Source organism: Symphalangus syndactylus, chromosome 14 (assembly GCF_028878055.3).
Source record: "Symphalangus syndactylus isolate Jambi chromosome 14, NHGRI_mSymSyn1-v2.1_pri, whole genome shotgun sequence".
Lineage (NCBI taxonomy): Eukaryota > Metazoa > Chordata > Mammalia > Primates > Hylobatidae > Symphalangus > Symphalangus syndactylus.
The window spans coordinates 68427864-68447860 of record NC_072436.2 but is presented as its reverse complement, the minus strand read 5'-3'; the positions used below and the strand labels follow the sequence as shown (position 1 = coordinate 68447860).

Here is a 19997-nt window from a genome sequence, read left to right as displayed (position 1 = left end):
CCTCAGGTGATCCGCCCGCCTTGGCCTCCCAAAGTGCTGGGATTACAGGCGTGAGCCACCGTGCCCGGCCATTCGACAGGTATTTTTTAAGTTTTTTTGTTGTTGTTTTTTGTTTTTTTTTTAATACTTCAAGTTCTGGGATACATGTGCAGAACGTGCAGGTTTGTTACATAGGTATACATGTGCCAGGGAAATGGACACTTTTAATGCATATATTTAAAAAGAAATGCTGAACATTAAATAAGTATCCATCTTAAGAATTTAGAAAAAGAAACAAAAATTAAATACATAAAGGGTAAAAGGAAAGAAGTATAAAGATGAGAGCAGAAATCAATGAAAGAGAAAGTAAACATATAATAGAGAAAGTAAATGAGTTTATTCTCTGAAAGTCCAGTAAAAATTAGGAAGTCTCTACCAAAGCTTATTTAGAAAAAAGTGAGGAATACAAATTATTAACTCAGTAATTAGGCTGCCCAGCTAGCTCAGTCAGTAGAGCATGAGACTTTTAATTCAGTAATCAAAAGGATACTTTATTACAGCTTCACCATAACCCCTTTAAGGGGAGTCTGGGCACAAATCCTAATGGCATTGGAAAGATAATAAAATCATATTATGAACAACTTTATGCCAAAATAATTCACTTAAACGAACAATTTGCTAGATAATCTAACTGACCAAAGAGGGCATAAGAAGAAACAGAACATCCAAATGTTCTACTACATGTATACTACGTACATACTACATATGTCTTAAACATTGAATCTATGATTTGAAACCTTCCAATAAAGAAATCTCTAGTCCAGGAATTTTCACTAAACATTTGAGGAAGAAATAACATCAGTGTTACACAAACTCTTCCAAAGAATAAAAAATGAGTAAGCACTTCCCAGCTAGTTTTATGAAAATAGATGCAAAAAAAATTATGAGTTTACTTAAAAATTATATTCATCAAATTACTAAAACCCAAGAACAAAATCTAAATTCCTAGTAAATAGAGAAATACAGATGCAAATAATAACGAAATGTCACTTTATTCAACAACACCTATTTCTAGAGAAGATGTGGAGGCAAATAACTCTAACATTGTTGGTGGCAATGTGAAATGTTATGGTTTTATGAAAAGCAATCTGCAAGTGCCTATAAAATTTACATATATATGCCTATAACCTAATAATTTCACTTCTGGGAATCTAGCCATAACATTAAGAGCACTAGTATATAAGGGTATATATTTAAAGACATTTATTGCAGCGTTGTTATTGTGGCAACAAAATTAAAACCTGGAAGTAAAATTAATGCCCATAAATAAGGAGATGGCTGAGAAAATATGGTTCAGCCCTACCATGGAATATTATATAGCTGTTTTTGAAAAATGAGACTAGAAATTTACCTTTCACCCTAGAGGGATTTACCTGAGGTTTTACCTGAACAAGGTGTGGAAAAGAGTATATAATATTCCCTGTTTATATTTTTACAAAAAACAACAGAAAACTCATTATGCATTGTGTGTGTGTGTGTGTGTGTGTGTGTCTGCACACGTATACGTGCAATGTAAATGATCACCTCAGCATGGAGAAAAATATGGAAGGTAACATACTGGATTCCCTTTACATACTAGTTCAGTACCATGAGTTCACGTGCTATTAAAGAAGGAGGGGAGAAGAAAAGAGGGAAAAGATGCTAAACAAAACCAAAAGAAACCTTTATTTCTTTATGGAAAATTATCTGTGTATGTGCATAAAGAAATTAAATAACTTTAAAAAACAAAGACCAAGCAACAACTTTGTAGTCCTCTTATGAAAGATGAAATAATTTAACATTTTTGCTTCTTCTATCTTTCTGATCATTTCAGACATTTAAAAAATTTTAATCCAGAATTATAAACCCCGTTATTTGCTTTCAAAATATATTAATAATTGAGCTGTTTTTTCCCTTTTTTCTTGTACTTTTATTGAATATTTACAATATTTTTACTTTTAAAAAGTCTTAAAAATGCTCAGTGCAATAATTACAGCTTGCCTCATCTTTCCTTGCTTTATTTTTTTTTTTTTTTTTTTTTTTTTTTTTTTTTTTTTGAGACAGAGTCTCGCTCTGTCGCCCGGGCTGGAGTGCAGTGGCGCAATCTCGGCTCACTGCAAGCTCCGCCTCCCGGGTTCACGCCATTCTCCTGCCTCAGCCTCCGAGTAGCTGGGACTACAGGCGCCCGCCACCGCGCCCGGCTAATTTTTTGTATTTTTTAGTAGAGACAGGGTTTCACCGTGGTCTCGATCTCCTGACCTCGTGATCCGCAAACACACATTGTCAACTGAGATCTTGCCATATGTTCATTTTCCTACTGTCCCCCACACCAGAATGCACATGCGCCAGGCAGGGACTGGGTCTATTGTTTACCGCTGTGTCTACGGTGCCTGGAGGGGTGTCTGGCAGACAGTAGGTGCTCAGTCAATGCTTGAATGAATTTGTGAATGAATACATTTTCTATTTCAACTTCTCTATACTTGAGTTCATTTCACTTGCTCATGAGTTTATTTAGCACATGTTTAAAGAAGTCTAAATACCGAGTTAGAAATAGGAATAAATGAAGGTAGAAGACACGGTCCATTCCTCCCGAACAGTGTGTGTTCCAGTGGGAGAAAAGACCTGAAAGTCAGTGATTGTTCAGAATGATATGATAAAAGTGAGCATAATGTATTGACAGAGTACCGCGGAGGGGCACTTTAGTCAGACTATTTGGGGGTGCAGGTGTGCAGAAACTTTTAGAACGCAGTCCCCCCATGAGGGAAGCCAGGGTGGCTGGGGAGGGAATCTCTCTAGGACAGCAAGCAGGGCCACATGGCAGGAGCCAGGATACCCAAAGGAATCCCACAGGCCACCTGGTTGGAAAGAGCTGGGGGTGAGCAGGCAGGAAGGGCGGCCAATGGCTTCCAGGTCAGCATGACACTCAGGGTCAAGTGGCACGGGTGTGATTGTCTACTGAGGAATCCAGATGGAATTACAGTAAAAAATATTGTCCTGCTGTCTCTACTAAAGTCAAGTTGGAGAATGGGTCAAGGCAGGTTAGTACTAAATCCTGGGCACCCATTTCCAGCAGAGTTTGCTGGGTCAGCCTCTCATCTGAATCATCTCTGGGCTTCTGCAAATGGATTTCTGCCAGTGTTTCTCTAGGGAAGGTGAGACGCAAAGCCTTGAGATGCTGCTGCAGGACTCAGTCCTGTGGGTTTGCAGAGGAAGAGGCAGCCTGAAAGCTTCCAGTGGAATGGTCTTCTCATGTCTGAGTCAGTGATGAGCTAAGAACTCCTCTTCTTTATACAGCAGCCCTGTCTATACATCTCGTGTGAATTCTGGCAATTAGTTATAATAGTTTTTTGCTTAGTGCACTAATTCCCCTTTTCCAGCACTCTTGGGATTAGTAATGATAATATCAATAGTACTATTTATTGGGTTATTACCATGGCTTATCTAATCTTCACAAAAATTCTATGAGGCAGTCACTATTATTAGCCCCATTTCCCAGATGGAGAAACTGAGACTTGGAAGGATAAGTAGCTTGCACACAGCCATGCAGCCAGAAGGTGACCCAGGTACATACCCTGACACTCCAGGCTTTACCAACTTACGAAGCCACACTTCCCTTTAATCCCCAAATCACAGAAGTCAGAGCTCCTGTCCCTTGCCCACTCTGTTTGGACTTCCTCAGAAATATTGGTGTGTTCACCCATTGCCTCCTGTGTTCTTCCCACCCCATATATCATCTAGCTCTGGAACAATGCATGTTCAATGTGTTGCCTTTGGTAGGCTCAAGATCAGCTTCCCTCTAGATACTCCTGCTCTCCTTGTACCATCTCTTTCCCAAATGTGGGAATAGCACCCTCCTGCCATTCCTCTGCTGAAATGAGATTGGGATATAGAATTTAACACAAGCTGGCTGAAAGGTAGGCTATGACAGGCGGGATTATCACCCAAGGGGTTTACACTGAATATTATCAATGGCTTCCATCAGAGTCCACGGGCCCAGTATCCTTCATGGGGACCCTCTGCTGCCTTCCTCTTTTCCTGGATTCTGGCCTGCCTTGCTGGAGTAGAGGCTGACCTGCGTGCCCTGTCCCCGTGTGCTACTTGTCACTAAGGTGATGCCAAAGGAAGTGTCCTTCAGTGTGACAGCCAAGGCAAGATCCAGTTGAGTCATATCCCAAGGCCTACAGACAGAAGGCAGTTTCCCTCCCTTAATGCTAAGGTCCACCTTCAAAGTTTTTATTTTCTAGCCCTATGATTAACCCTCCATAAGCATGATTGACAATGGAAAATAGCTTCCTTCAAGAAAACCCCAGTCCCATCCATGGGAATACAGTCTTGCCCTTTGGCCCTTAAAAGATATCTGAACAGAAAGTTTCAGGTCCAGACATTTCCCAAATTCTAGATTATTTAGTCTTGAAAAACATCTTCTGTGACCTATTAATAGTCTTAGCCAAGCCAAAACCCTTTCTTTTTCATCCTTCCTTCAGCAACCCTGTTGACCAAGCCTGCACAGGCTTTCTGTCATCTTTAGGGTCCCCTCCCAGATCTGTGACCAAATGCTTGAAGAGTAGCATAGAAATACCTCCTGAGAACAAGTAGTATGATACCAAGTAAGACAGCCTAATCCAGTCATTGTGAAAGAGGCATTCCTTTAAAGGAAGTAAATCTGTCTACAGAGTGTAATTCTGTCCACCCCTCTCCACCTCCACCACCCTCATTCATGATAACCTGTTAACATTGTTATGCAGAGAAACTCAGCTCTTTGGAAATCCATTGCCTTTGCTTTGCTTAGTCAGAATGGTCATTGCTCAAGAGTGAATCCAAGAACTCACCTTCAGCAACAAAGGAAATCACTTGAACCTTTGATTTCATGGCTCTGTTTCAGCTTCAACCCTCCTCATCAGACTATATAAACCCCAGGACCAATGTTTTCTTTTGAGGACCAAGTTCAGAATGCCTTGACTTTTTCTTCTGTCAACAGCCTCTGCAAGGAGGAGATTTCCAAAGCAGGTGATTTAAGAGCAACAGTAGCTAACATCGCACCAAGCATCCTGCACACATTCTTCTTTTCCAGCAAGGAGAATGAAACTCAGTGAGGTTGAGTGGTTTGCCTAATGTTTCATAGCTAATAACTAGGAGAACCATTATTTGAACCCAATCAGTTTGATTCTGGTTCCAGCCCTCTTAACCGCTTTTCAGGTGGGGAACGAGAGTCTGGCCTGGGAATGAGAAGAATTGCAGATCCATCTCCCCTCTACAGCAGACTGTGGGTACGATGGCATTTTCTTGGTGTGGATTGAGGTCAGCATCCCTCCATGGCATATATAGCCAATATTCAGTATTTAGATGACAGAGACACTAAAACCTGATCAGCCTGAACCTGCAAAATCCTTCCCCTGCCTCTACGCTAAACCTGGAGGAGAATGTGGCTCTCTGCGATGCAGACTCTTCCATCTCCCCATAGTCAAGGACAGCCAGAGCCAGAGTGTCATCCCTTTGGGATTCCCTTCTTCCCTTCTCTTCTTTTCTTTCCTTTCTTCTTTTTTTTTTTTTTTTTTTTGAGACAGGGTCTCTCTGTCACCCAGGCTGGAGTACAGTGGTGTGATGACAGCTCACTGCAGCCTCTACCTCCTGAGCTCAGGCGATCCTTCCACTTAAGCCTCTCAAGTAGCTGGGACTACAGGTGTGTGCCACCACACCTGGCTAATTTTTTAATTTTTTGTAAAGATGGGGTTTTGCCATGTTGCCCAGGCAGGTCTCGAACTCCTGAGCTCAAGTGATCCTCCTGCCTCGGTCTCCCAAAGTGCAGGGATTATAGGCTGACATTGTAATTTCTGTTGGTCCCAGCTCATCTCCCCAGGCTGACATCTGCTACAGTTGCTCACTCAACTCATTGGGCCCTGACATCACTGCAGGCTCCTTCCCAGGGTTCCATATCAATAAAGTCTTTGGAGGCTACAGGACTAAGTAGAGAGAAGGAATTAGTCAGAGGGAAGAGGTCGAACTGTATCCCAAACTAGTGAAGGTTACCAACTTAGCTCGGTTCTCTCTATTTTTCTTTCTCATTAGGAGTCACTTATTGTGTGCATAGGGCTCTCCCAAGGTTCTCTTTCCCCCTTAGTTTGCTGATCATCCTGGTTATTTGTGTCGGATGCCAAGGTGGAGTTTGATAACTCTTTGTGGTGTTTCCTAATCCAGGCTCATAAGCCCTGTGTTTAGCAGACACTCCTTTGCATCTGTGGTATTTCGTTGAGTAAGTGTATGGGCCCCTTTATTTAAGTTATTTTACACAAGAGGTGGCTTTAAATGAATTCAGGTCTTGGATGAATTCTCAGAGCACCAAATATCATTGCAAATGTGATTACTGAACCATTGTTGATAATGTTTTTGAGGTCATAGAGAACTAGAGACGGGCCACAAAACAGAAGATTGACAAATGTTGAATATTTTTCACATAGGCGAGATGGATGGCATGTGGAAATTGCAAACTGATGAGTGTGACATCTCTTACCAATAAGATACCAGAATGGACTACTGATTAGACAGTTTCTGCACACTAAATCACCATGCATAAACATGGGTTCTCAAGAAATAGCTCATGCCAAATGACCTAGTCTGTTTATACTTACTTATTTGAATCAAGGATCAGGAAGTACTATAGGCATGGCTCTTCCTGACTACAGTGAGACATTTGAAGAAGTTTCTTTTGAAATCTTAGTAGATAAGATGGAGAAATGTGAGTTGGCTACTGGTTAATTAGGCGGGTTTGTAACTGGCTGAACAACTATACCTAAAGAATATTGATAAAATATTTTTTAATCAACAACTCACAGAAAAGTATTTATGATATGCTTATCATCATTTACAAATGATGCCAAACTGCAAGGGATAGCTAATAATTTGGATGACAAAATTAGGATTCTAAAGTATTTTGCTAGACTGGAACTTGGATTAAAGCTAACAACAACAAAGTGAATGGAGATAGTGTGGAGTTTTTCCTTCAGGTGTAAAAAAAGAAATTGTATAAGCACAGGAAGGGTAGACATGAGTTAGCAGTAATTCCTTGCATTAGTTGGGGATGCCTTTGGCTGCAAGTAACAAAAATACCTGATTCAAGATGGATAAGGCAATTTATCATCTCCTATAACAAGGAGACAGGCAAAGCAGCTGTGGGTGTGAAAGCTTTACTTCTCTGAGATACTCTAGACTAGCAGTTGTCAACCAGGGCAGTTTTGCCCCCAGGAGACATTTGATGATACCTAGAAACATTTTTGGTTGTCACAACTGGTAAGGTGGGAGTATGCTCTGGCATTTAGTGGATAAAGAGAGATGCCATGGATGCTGCTGAACATCCTACAACGTGCAGGATAACTCCCACAACAAATAATTACCTGCCCCAAAATGTCAGTAGTTCAGGACTCAGAAGCCCTGATTTTTTATAGTAATCCAGATCTACTGCCTAGAGCCTTCGCTGAAGTCACATAGGGGAAGGGTGGATAGCTGAGCAAAATTGGGATTTTTTAGGAAGGAAGAAAGGAGGGATGGATGTTGGAGAGTTTGCCATAAAGATAATATATTCATATCAAAAATATTTTTTAATTGATTATGAGCCAGGGTCACTGCCAGCCCAGAAAAGATCTTTGTGTGATTTAGAACTAAGGCACCCCCCTTCCTCAGAAACTTTACTGCCATCTGCTGGAAAATTACTGAAGGAAATATGTAAATCTACAATAGGTTGTAAATAGAGCCCCCTAGAGTTGTGCCACACATAACCTCACAATAATTTACGGCATCCCTTCTGTGAGTCTAACATGATCCAGCTGTATAAAATGGCTGTCAAAGAAGTAGCTTAGGACTTTACAAACAGGAACTATGTGTCCCGAGTAAGGAAGGTCAAAATCTCATCATATCCTACATTGGATCAGCCAGCTCTTTTCAAACTTTTATTTATGATAAAATAATTAAACAATGAATTCTATTCTGAGTGTAGCTTTGGCTTCACCCCATAAGCCTTGATATATCTTATCTTTTATTATTAATGTTTAAGTAGATAGTAATTTTTTAAATGGTTATCAATTCCACAGCTGGAATTCTTGATAAATTCTTGGTTTCATAGTTGAAGAATTTTTTTTTTAAGTGGCCAAAGAAAGCTGGACTGGAGGAAGAAGTGTCAAGGAGTCATAATATATGAGAAGTGTGTGTGAAGGAAGGAAGGAACTGGAGATGTAGAGCTGGTGAAGAAACACTAAAAGTGAACTGGAGCAATATCTCCAAGTATCTGAAGGGTTTTAAGGGGATAGGGACCAGACTGAATCTGTGTTTCTCCAAAGGGCAAACTGGGTCCAATGAGTGAAATCATAGACTCATGAGATATGGATGGAAGTGACCTTGGTGGTCAACGAATCAAACCCATTTTTCAAACATCCCTCCTACAGTACTTCCACAGCAGCTACCCTGCCAGCACACCTTTAGCGCAGGGGCAACCCCGTGATCTTTAGGTGATGCTAAAGTGTTTTATGTTACATTGAACTCTGCCTCTTCTGGCTCTCATCCATCATTCCCTGTCTCCTTAGCTGCTCTCTTGTGACAAGTAGGTTTCAGAGACAGATTTGCTCTACATAACGAAGGAAGTTTCACAACCAGGGTTTCCATCCAATGGCTTCAAGTAGAAGATGGACCACCATTGGTTAGGGATCAGATCCCTCGTCTATCAAATGAAAGAGTTAAACCTAGAAGATTCTAAATTATTTCCTGCTATCCAAGTGGATTATGGTCTCTGGGCTACAAAAGTAAGAGTTTGATGTTGCTGCCAAGTTTTTCTTCTCATTTCCTCACCCTCCCTGTACACGTTTGCACGATTTGGCACTTGATTTTACCATAATTAATTTAATCAGCCCCCAACTCATGAACCTTTAGAGTGTTTCCAATTTTTCATTATTACAAACCATACTGCAATAAACATTCTTATATATTACTTTGGGGCACTTGTGTAAATATTTTTATAGGTTAAGTTCCCAGGAATGGAATTGTTGAGTAAAAGGGATAGACATTTTGAACTTAATCTGCCTTAATGATTTGCATTAATTTACCCACACCAGTACTGGACAATTGCACTCAATCATTTCTGTCAAACTGAAAAATTTGTATTCGATTTTTTACTTCTTTGATTATTAGAGAAGTTAAGCATTGATTTCTATGAATTGCTCCTCTTCATAATCTTTGTCCATTTTTCTATGAATTATCAATATTTTGTAAAAGTTATTTATATATTGTGGATATTAATGACTTGTTCAGGTGTATTTATATTCAAATATTATTTCTAGTTTTGAATATGTCTTCTTAGATCTATTTAGATCTTTTGCTAGAGAGAAGATTTTAATAAAATCTGACAATGTTTTATGTTATAAATTTTAGGATTTAAGTTATTCTTAAAAAATTGAAATATGCAAATATTCTCCAATACTTTTATGGTAAGATGTTTCATGTGTCATATTTAATTACTTAATTAGTCTGAATTTTTAAAATGCAGTGCCAATTTATTATGTACTTTTTTTGATGAATATCCAAACATTCTGATCTCTATTTATTTAAAAAAAAACCCTCTTCTATTATGATTGCCACTTATTTACATATTTACTTCCCATTTGTACGTATGTGTATCTATTCTTACACTTTCAATTCTCTTTCATTCAACAACGTATCTTTTTCTGTACTTGTATCATACAATTTTCAATACTGTGGATTTATGGTGCTTTTTGATTGCTCATAGAATAAATTCCCTCTTAATTTTCTTCTTTTACAAAAAAATAGAATTGTTTTTCCTTGGAATTCAATTAAATTAATGGAGCAATTTGGGAATAATTGATATTGTTATACAATTAAATCTACCCATCCCAGAACTTGTGTCTCTTCACTTAACTAACTCAAATATTCTTCTATATCTTTGAAGAAAATTATTTAATTTTTATATATGTCTTATACATTTCTTTTTAAATATGTTACTAATTATTTTGTAGTTAAGCATGCTCTTTGAAGGATTTTATTAAAATTTTCTAACAGGTTTTTGTTGCTATGTAGAAAGCCTACGGATTTTCATTTTTTAATATAAATTTAATCTGGATGCTTCACAGAACTCAGTTTACATACTTGATGGCTGATTCTCTTGGATATGTCATTTATTCACATTATCCACAATAATGACGATTTTTCCTTTTTAATTTACTACATGTAGTTCTTTACTTGGCTTTTTCATTATTTTGGCTAGAACCTCCAGAACAATGATAAATAATAGCTGTGATGGTGAGCATCTTTGTCTTATTCTTGATTCTGGTGGTGTTTCTAGTGTTTAATCATTAAGGATGATGTTCAATGATTTTATGATACTTTTGTCTATTTAGTAAACTCTCCTTATTCTAATGACTTACTAGGAGAATATAACAAGGACAAAATTTGAATTTTGCCAAATAAGATTTTGGCATCTATTGAAATGATCATCTTTTTTTTCTTTAGCTATTAATATAAATGTATGGATATCTACTACTGAACCAGACTTGAACTTCTGAAATGCTTAGTCATGATATTTTATCTTTTAATACATTGTTTCACTGAAATTTTCAATAATTTATTTAGGATTTTTACACTTCCATAAATTGGTCTATATGTTGGCATCATCTCTGTCAGATTTTAGTATCAGAGCTAAATTAGTCTCATAAAATTGCTCAGGAAGGACTTCATCTCTAAGTATAAATAAGAAATATTTGCCCTATGGAGATGTGATAGATCTCACTTATAAAACCATCTGCCCTGGGGTATTTGGGGTGTTAAGTATTTTACTACCTTTGCCCTTTCTTCTGTGATTATTGGTCTTTTAGATCTTCTGCCTTTTCTTGAGCCATTTTTGCGATTTATACTTACATTAGTGGTCATTTCATCTAGAATTTCAAATTCACTAAAATAAATATGTATGTGATATTAAATTTTTAAAAATTCCTTCTACATAAGTAGTTGTATCTTGATATGGTTTGGCTGTGTTCCTACCCAAGTCTCATCTTGAATTGTAGCTCCCACAATTCCCACATGTTGTGGGAGGGACCTGGTGAGAGATAATTGAATCATGGGGGCAGTTTCCCCCAAACTGTTTTCATGGTAGTGAGTAAGTCTCATAAGATCTGATGGTTTTATAAAGGATTTCTCGTTTCACTTGATTCTCACTCTCTCTTGCCTGCCGCTATGTAAAACATGCCCTTCACCTTCCACCATGATCCCACGTGGACTGTGAGTTTATTAAACTTCTTTTCTTTATAAGTTACCCAGTCTCAGGTATGTCTTTATCAGCAGCATGAAAATGGACTAATACATATCTACTTTCTTACTGAGAAAATTACGTATTTGTATTCGTTTTCACTCCTTTTTTTGCCAGTCTTAAAAAAGTATCTATTTTTTAATAATCTTTTCAAAAGAATCTCACAAGTAGAAAACTCACATCTATTTTGTTCATCTCAGCATCCTCAGTGACCTTGTGCAGTACCTAGACATAGGCACATAATAAATATTTATTGTCAAGGTAAATCAATACAGACTTGTTTTGATTTTCTGTATCGATCCTATTTTTTTCTCTCTACTGCTTCATTTTTTTCATCTACTTTATTTTGATGTTTTGTTGTTTCTCTTCCAGTTTCAGGAATAAAACTCTCAGCCAGTTCTTTTCAAATTTTTATTTATAATAAAATAATTAAACAATGAATTCTACTCTGAGTGTAGCTTTGGCTTCACCCCATAAGCCTTGATGTATCTTGTCTTTTATTATTAATGTTTAAGTATTTAGTAATTTTTTAAATGGTTATCAATGATTTTAGTTTTAGAAAAACATTTATTTTTGTTTATTATTCCTAGTTTTATTGCACTATAATGGTTTTGGAAATATCTTGAGATTTTGTTTACATAGTTGTACATGGCCAATTTTTGTAAAGAATTTACAGGTATTCGAAAAGGATTTTTTTCTATGTATTAGGTATGCAGATAGGAGAACACACAAGAAGAAGCAGGTTTGGGAGAAGATAATGTGTCCAGTCTTAACTTACTGCTTTCAAGTTGCCTGCAAAAATGACAAAGTGTTGGTGTCCGTACGTGGGGCCAACAGATGGGTCTGGGGCTCAAGAAAAAGATGCACCTGGGAGTCGTTGCTGCATGTGGTAGTTAAGGCCAACATGCATGAGATTATCCCAAGAACATGTAGAGTGAGAAAGGCTGGCTGCATGGGCAATTGACCGCACAGGACCTGTGCTCAGAGGGCACATGCTTGGTTTAATGCTCTCCTGTCGCCATCTTGAATATCTTAATAATTGTTGAACCATGGACCCACATTTTCATTTTGCACTGAGCCCTGCTAATTATGTAGCAGTTTCTGAGTGTGAAAAGGACAAAGACAAACTGAAGCACCAAGCTCAAAGGGGTGGGCAGTGCAAGAGAAGCCGGGGAGATTTTGATGGAGCCCTGTGCCAGGTTGGAGGAGATGTTGGAGAGTTGGGTCATAGGAGTGACAGAGTCCAGGGTCTCACAAGGGCCATGTTATGCAGAAGAGTTGTGGATGAAGAGGTGTGGAAAGCAGCCAGTTTGCACTGTTTGAGGTGTGAAAAGGACAGGGACCTGTAGGCAACAAGAGTGGACAAAACAGACTTCTAGTTTGGTGACACAGTATGGAGAAAGATTCAGATTCTGACCACTTCTTACACCTTCTACTGCCACTATTGTAGTTCTTACCCCCACGGGCTTCTGTCTGCACTACTACAGCAGCCTCCTGACTCCTCCCTGCTTCGTCCTTGCCCCCAGTGGTCACCATGATTATGCTGAAACTTCAGTCAGATCACATCACGCCTCTGGCCAAACCCACCAGAGGCTTCTCATCTCAGAAGAACATCAAGTCTTTCCTGTGGCCTCCGAGGCCCTACTGGGTCCAGTCCCCACCCCCTGTTGCCTGCTATGCTCCCCTTCACTCACATGGCTCTGGCCTCACTGGCCTCCTTGGCTTCTTCCTGCACTCTCCACCTGCCTCACAGCTTTACCTGGAATGTCCTTCCACCACTCACTCCTTGACCAACTCCCTCTCTTCCCTGGGCTCTGCTCAAATATAGCCTCTCTGGGAGCTCCTCCCTGGCCAGCCTGTCCATGCCTGCTCCTCCTTACTGTATTTTCGTCACAGCCCTCAACACCACCTATCTTACTGTGTAGTTACTGGCTGCTTTTTGTCTTCTCACCACTGGGAGATTAGACTATTGGCTTTGCTCACAGTTTGTCTGTTTGGATGCTCTTATAGAAGGACAGTGGCCCAGGAGGATATCAGCAGCTATGTGGACCCTATTTCCCAAGCCAAAAACTAGGATATGTTGTCTAGTAATGAGAGAGAATATGCATTTATTTATCTGTTTGTGTATACACCTCTTTGTTTCACAAAAAGATTTAAGGCAGTTTACAAAGATGCATAAAATTCAGCAGGATGACATAAATTAGAAGCAGGTGAGAAAGAAAAAAAAACGTAAAAGCAAGGGTAAAGCCATAAAATGGAGCCAGGGATGGGACTAATACAAAATAAACATACCATAAACTTTGATCCATTAGCTAGGGGTGGGCCACAAATTTGGCTCTAAAATTTCTAACAGCCAGTGCCAAGATGAAACATGATCAACTGCACAATTCCCAGGATCCTCAAGATTAAAGCAAACTACTAGCCCAGGAGAAATGCGTACATTCCTGATGTCCCAGAGAACAGAAAGAAATGGCTCCTTAAGCCCTCCCAGAGATGACAAGGGATAAGACAGCCAGCAATTTGCTCAGAGGCATCTTTGCAGCAGACACAGCCATGAACTTTGTTTCTTACATTTCTTAGCTAGGCTTATGGGAGTCTGACTAATGTGAAATGCAGTTATTTGGTGGGCTAGGGCACAGGGTTCTGTCCAGCCATAGGGGTGCCTGAGCAACTGGTGGAGGGTGTAATCTACAAATGCTTTTTTTTTTTTTTTTTTTCTTGAGAGAGAGTCTTGCTCTGTCACCCAGGCTGGAGTGCAGTGGTGCAATCTCGGCTCACTGCAGTCTCCACCTGCCAGGTTCAAGCAATTCTCATGCCTTAGCCTCTTGAGTAACTGGGACTACAGGCTCATGCCACCATGCCTGGCTAATTTTTGTATTTTTTTTTTTAGTAGAGACAGGATTTCACCATGTTGGCCAGGCTAGTCTCGATCTCCTGACCTCCTGATCCGCTCGCCTCAGCCTCCCAAAGTGCTGGGATTACAAGTGTGAGCCACTGCGCCCAGCTTGAGTAATGCAGTCTAAGGAGAGCTTCTTTAGGCCAAGCTTCAGGTAGATATTGGGGGACTGTGGGTTCTCATGACTGTCATGAGAACATGACAAGACTAGGTGACAAAGCTTTGAGATCCACCAGATGTCAAACTGCAAAGAGGCTGGACATCGTCTAGGAAGAATGAAGCAGGTCTAACAAGGACTTGTTCCCTCTCTCAAGATGAGCAAGATTCTTCCCAGAAAACAAGACCAAGATTCTAACAAGACCAAGATTCTAACAAGACGAAGATTCTTCCCAGGAAATAATGATGAGCCCAGTGCAATAGAGTACAAGTGACTTCAGCCTGGGAATATTTTAAAGCAGACCCATACAAACACCTACCTAATTTGTGTGTGTGTCAGTAAAATCTCCTTCCTGCTGTACCTTCCAAGATAAACCATTTGTGAAACACATGCCAAGTTAACTGAGAGGAGACCTGTGTGAGATAATTAACTGTCCTTAAAAGCCAAGGGACAACCACCAAAAATAATGACTTTGCTGATAGAGTATTTGATCTGAAATCTTTCTTTCTGGCAATAATTAAATAGCAGGGCCAGCTGTGTCCTGGGATTGACTACCGAAATCAAGCTGCCCCAGAAAATCCAGACTGCAGGCCTGTGGGAGAAAGAGCAGAGCCAGCGTGGCCCCTCCCCAGGCCCGCTCCCCACCCCTGATAAGGATCCCAGCCACCTCCCTGCTTCCCTGGGGTGTTGAAAGGCTCCAAGATAGCAAAGTGCCCCTCCTCTGAGATCCTGGGAAGGAAAGTGCTAGGCAAATCAGAAACATGGCACAGGACAAAGAGTAGCTGGAAGACTGGAATTGCAAGGAGGGCTCTGCGCCTCTCAGTTCAGAGCCCTGGCTCCTGAAAATAGGATCTCAGCTCCAAGGCCAAGTCAAAGAAATGAGTTGGCAGCCTTTCTGAGTATCTTCCCTAAATTTTCCTTGACACGGATTAAAACATCCTGTCAAATCCACAAATACTGAGCACACTCAGTGACCAAAGTCCAGTACATCAATGTCCCCAAGAAGTGCCCTGCTTCCCTCCTGGCCACCTAGCAACTTCCTCGCTCTGTGAACCACTTCTCGACCTCCCAGCCTCCCTGCACTCCTCATACCTCTTTCTTTTACCTCGCTGATACCTGCAGCAGAATTAGCCCCTATAGAGAGAAGTCAGTCCTAACCCTGTGGGCTACATCCCCTGGCCTCCCTGGTCCCCTGAGCTTTGATCTGGCTGCGCTTCTCCATGTTCACACTCTCTTACTTGTTCTCTGGGGTTAGTCATAATAACCCCTCATGTTAACGGGGCAGGAGATCACCTTAGATCTGCCCCACAACCACAAGAAGGTGGTTGGTTGGAGGCTAATTATTATCTCAATTTTACAAATAAAGAAATGGGCTCAGAATCAGCCCATGGTTTTCCCACAGCCGGACCCCACAGTGTCCAGGCAGGGAGCAGAACTCACAACTTCAGGCTCCCAGCCTATGAGCCGCCACACCCATCTCTAAACCCAAAAGCAGCCACCAGCTCCAGGACGAGTCATCCTTGCCCAGTGAGGGCAACTGGAGTGCACAGTATGCAGGTGTGTGTGAGGGGCAGAGGCAAGGAGGTGGGGGAGCTCTCTGACATTCCATCACTTCCATAGCTCCTGCTTTATGGTATCAAGGGATGACCCAGCCAGAGGGAACCCACAAGTTTCCCCATTGCAACCCTTCACTTTACAGATGGGGAAACTGAGGCTCAGGATCCTCCATAGAGTGCCCACTACATGATGGGAGCTGGGCACCAGCACCCCTAGGTGAGCACTGGGGGGCCAGATTCTCACTTGGCCACACACCATGCACACACCTCCCCCTGCCCCTCGAGTTCTTCTAAGCCACCCTGACAAGGCCTGGCTGTGGGTTCTTCTGGAAAGAGCACTGGACTGCTCACCAGGAGCTCCTCCTTCCAGGCCTAGTTTGGCAGCTGACCCTTGGGGTGGCCTGGAGCCTTTTCTTTACAATTTAAGAGCCTGTTCTCAGCCTTTCCCACAAAGGGCTTGACCTCAAGAAGCTGATCAGACTCTGGCTTAATGTTTATTCTAGGATTCCAGGCCTTCCTTCAAGAAAGGAGTACTCTCCTTGAACAGACAAGCTGTGGCCAAGTGAGGTGGGAAGCCACAGCGGGCAGAACTGGTGGAGTGAGGGCTGGATGGTGGTTGGAGGTGGAGGCGGGAAGCCTGTCTGGAAGGAGGGGTAAGGCTCTGAGGAGGAGGAAGAGCAGGTGCCCCAGGCCAGGGAGAGGGCAAAGAACAGGTTCTGGCCCATTTGGGGCTCCATGAGGCTGCAGCCCAGCCCAAGGCCCTGAAGTCCTAGGACATCCAGTCCCTTGATTCCTCAGCTGGAAAAGCCGAGGCCACCTTTAACTCGTATCAACTTTGAATGGTCCTGGCCAGACACTTTGACACACAGGGTCTCCTTGCTGCTCCACAATCTATCTGTGCCTGGGGATTTATATTCCTATTTTGCAGACAAGAAAACTGGGGAGTGGGGGCCAGATAAGTAAGGTCAGAGCAGAACTACAGCAGCAGCAGGGATTGCAAGGCCTGGCCAGTGCTTTGTCCTCTGCGTAGCCCTTGGCCCCAGCATACCCCATCATGACCAGATCCCATGTCTCTGGATTGATGAGCACAAATGCATAGCTCATGAAAACGGGCTGGGAATCTAAGACTGTTCCCAGCCAGGGAATCAGAAGTATCCTGCCCCAAACATCAGTATTTCATGTTCAACACTCAACTCACCCATACGCTAATCTTTTTACTCATTTCACTCATCAAGCAAATACGGATTTAGTTCCTTTTGTGTGCCGGGCACTGTGCTCCACTGGAGTTTCACAGTGTGATTAGGGCATGGGCTTTCACATGTTATCACTGTGGTACACTCAAGCATTGCTGGAATGTCTGGGGGGAAGCTCTGCACCTGAACCCCCATCCCCTCCTGAGAAGCTGTATCCTCTGCCTGACTCTATCGAGATGGGGGGTGGAGGCTGTGGGAGTCAAGGAGGAGGGAGAGAGAACGATCCTGAGAGAGCTGTAAAAGTGAGACAGTAATCACTGGAGAAGTTCTCTCCATCATTAAAGAGGATCTTAATTAAGGTCCCTGAAACAGACACCCAAAACAAGCAGCAGCTGTGGGAACCAGGCCTGGCAGGGGGAGCACAGCCGCCCAGGGGTGCTGGGTGTTACTGGCCAGCGCCTCACCTGTCATTAGGGAGTGGGAATTCACCCCACATCAAAGTCAGCCAGGAAGGAATGTGACAAATGCCATTCACCTTGAAAACAGTGATGAAAATAAATGCCAAAGCCTGCCAACCATTGTGTGCGAAAACTCCTCGGGCAGAAGGCAGATCCCCAGAGAGAGGTGAGGTGTGTCCAGCTGAGAAGCAAAGAAGAGGTGCCTGGGTCTGGGAACACAGCCTTCCCTAGACTGTGGCCGCCTGGACCTGGACACGCCTCTCCTGGCCTTTGGCCTTCAGTTTACCGGGTGCCAAGACCCTGGGAAATCCCTTTGCCCTACTGTCCCACCACTCTGGGATGCCTTAATGTGGCTGATTTACTCTGCTGGTGCCTAGGGAATCAGAGGACATCCTGGGTGGAGTCTCTGCCACCCTTGAAGAAGGACATCATCATGGCCCATCTTGGACCCCCTGACTTTCCTCTTCTAGGAGGAAATAACCGGGAGGCGGTTATTTTCTGTTGTTTATAATATGGATAATCCTTGACCAAAAAAAAAAAAAAAAGAAAATAACTTCTGAGTCCGGGTGCTTCGTTACGTATGGCGTAATCCAGAATTCGAGGGAATAGGGGCAAGTTGACATCTCAAGATGAGTTTATGGCTGATGCGGGCAGGGGTTAGCCAGGGGCACCAGGCTGGCGGCATGAGGTGGCAGAACACTCTTAGTGCCAAGCTGTGTCCACACACACATCGGGTTAATACCTGGAATTGTTCATCTAGGAGTCTTTGGGAGCCTGCCTTTAGCAGAAAGCAGAGAAATCATGGCCCAGAGACTGAGAGACAGAAGCAGAGGCAAAGAAAGATCCAAAGAGAGTTGGGGAGGCGGGTGGGATGCATTAGCCACAGAGTAGTCTTTACTGAGACACCTGTGTTTCCCAAATAGCTTTCTTCTGCCGCTTGACCTGCAAACCCAACACAAAGAGGCCAGCCTCTCCTCTCCTACCCCCACCTTGAACCTCAAATCCTGTAAGCATCCTATGGCAAGTTCAAAGCAAGGTCCAACAACCCCTCCCATCCCTCAGAAGCAAGTGTGGCTGAGGCTCCATCACAGCGTTCCACCAGGGAGGACCCTGAGCTCCGCAAGGCAGCAAAGCAGTTCTGTTTTACGGCCTCTGAAGAGACTTCGTCATACTGTCACCTCACGCTAACCAGACTTCAGTAATTGCGGGGGAATGGGGAGGGGCCCTAATCTACCTTGGGCCTGCTTCATACTGATACCAAGGGCCAGAGGAATTCAGAGAGCCATGTGGACTGGAAAGGGCAGAGAAGGTATCCTGGTGGAGGTGGCATGTGATCTGGGCCTTGAAGGGTGGATAGGAGTTGAAACAGAGAAGAGAAGACACCCTCTGCAGTGGCACCTGCTGGGCCGTGAATTGGTGGTAGGGTGGACATAAGCGGCTTGAGCCACAGGCGATAGGATGAAAGCCACGTTGGAAGAACAGCTGCGTGGCCCTGCAGTCAGAGGCTGCTCTGGGTTGGGGAGGATACCGTGGAGATAGGAAACAAGACCACAGGGATTGCACTAGGAGATGGCATGCCCAGGAACTGAGGCATGTCCCCTTCAGGACCACATCTCTCCTTGTGGTCACTGAGACACCTTGAAGTGTCTCAAGTGGGACACCAGACCATCCTCCTCTGCATTAAGCATAAGGGAGGCACGAGGTGTGATTTGGCTGCAGCATGCAGGCTACAAGTCTGACTGAAGGGGGAGCTTCCTGACTGGGAAAGTGTGAAAATCTCCTAAGAGTTAACAATGATCTTAGAATCCTTTGCCCTGAAGGCTTTTAACAAGACCCTTGTCTGCTAACTGCTGGATCCCACTCCCCACCTGTGAATTGCAGACCCTTAGTTTCCAGGGAATGGGACTTAGAAAGGTCAGAGTTTGGCCTCTCTGCCACTTTCACAATAATAACAGATAATTATGATTATGGCAGCAGCTGACATTCTATGTTCCAGGCACTGTTCAAAGTGCTCCAAGGGCGTCGATTCATTTAATCTCCACACAGTCTTATCAGGTACTATTTTCCCCATTCTACAGTTGAAGAAACTAAGAAGCAAAAGCAAATCACGTGCTCCAAATCACTCGGCAAGTAAATGTTAGTGTGGAGATCTGAACCCGTGATTCTGCGCTCTCTACAAATCTGTGCGTCTTTGAATATCCTCCACTTTGCTCTCACAGCATTTCCCAGGAACCCTCCATACTCCCAGGTCTGTGTATCAGGCAGAGCAGAACTAACATGAAAAACTCAAGGCTACAGCAATTTCATGAATGTCTGAATGCTGCAAGGCATCTCTATGTGTTATAAAGTTTGGCATGGAATAAAATCAAGCGGCCATTTTTCCAAATTCTAAATATGAGCCCAGTGTCTGACAAGCGGTT

General features: G+C 42.6%; 1 long non-coding RNA gene across 1 annotated transcript in view; it reads left to right on the top strand.

Moving 5' to 3' along the window:
- LOC129462725 (uncharacterized) overlaps positions 1–19095 on the top strand; it is a 116459-nt gene extending 97364 nt beyond the window's left edge. Inside the window, exons 3-4 of the long non-coding RNA XR_008650932.2 lie at positions 16430–16493; positions 18501–19095. This is a non-coding gene — a long non-coding RNA (uncharacterized lncRNA). The remainder of the gene's footprint in view (positions 1–16429; positions 16494–18500) is intronic.
- The last annotated feature ends 902 nt before the right edge of the window (positions 19096–19997 follow it).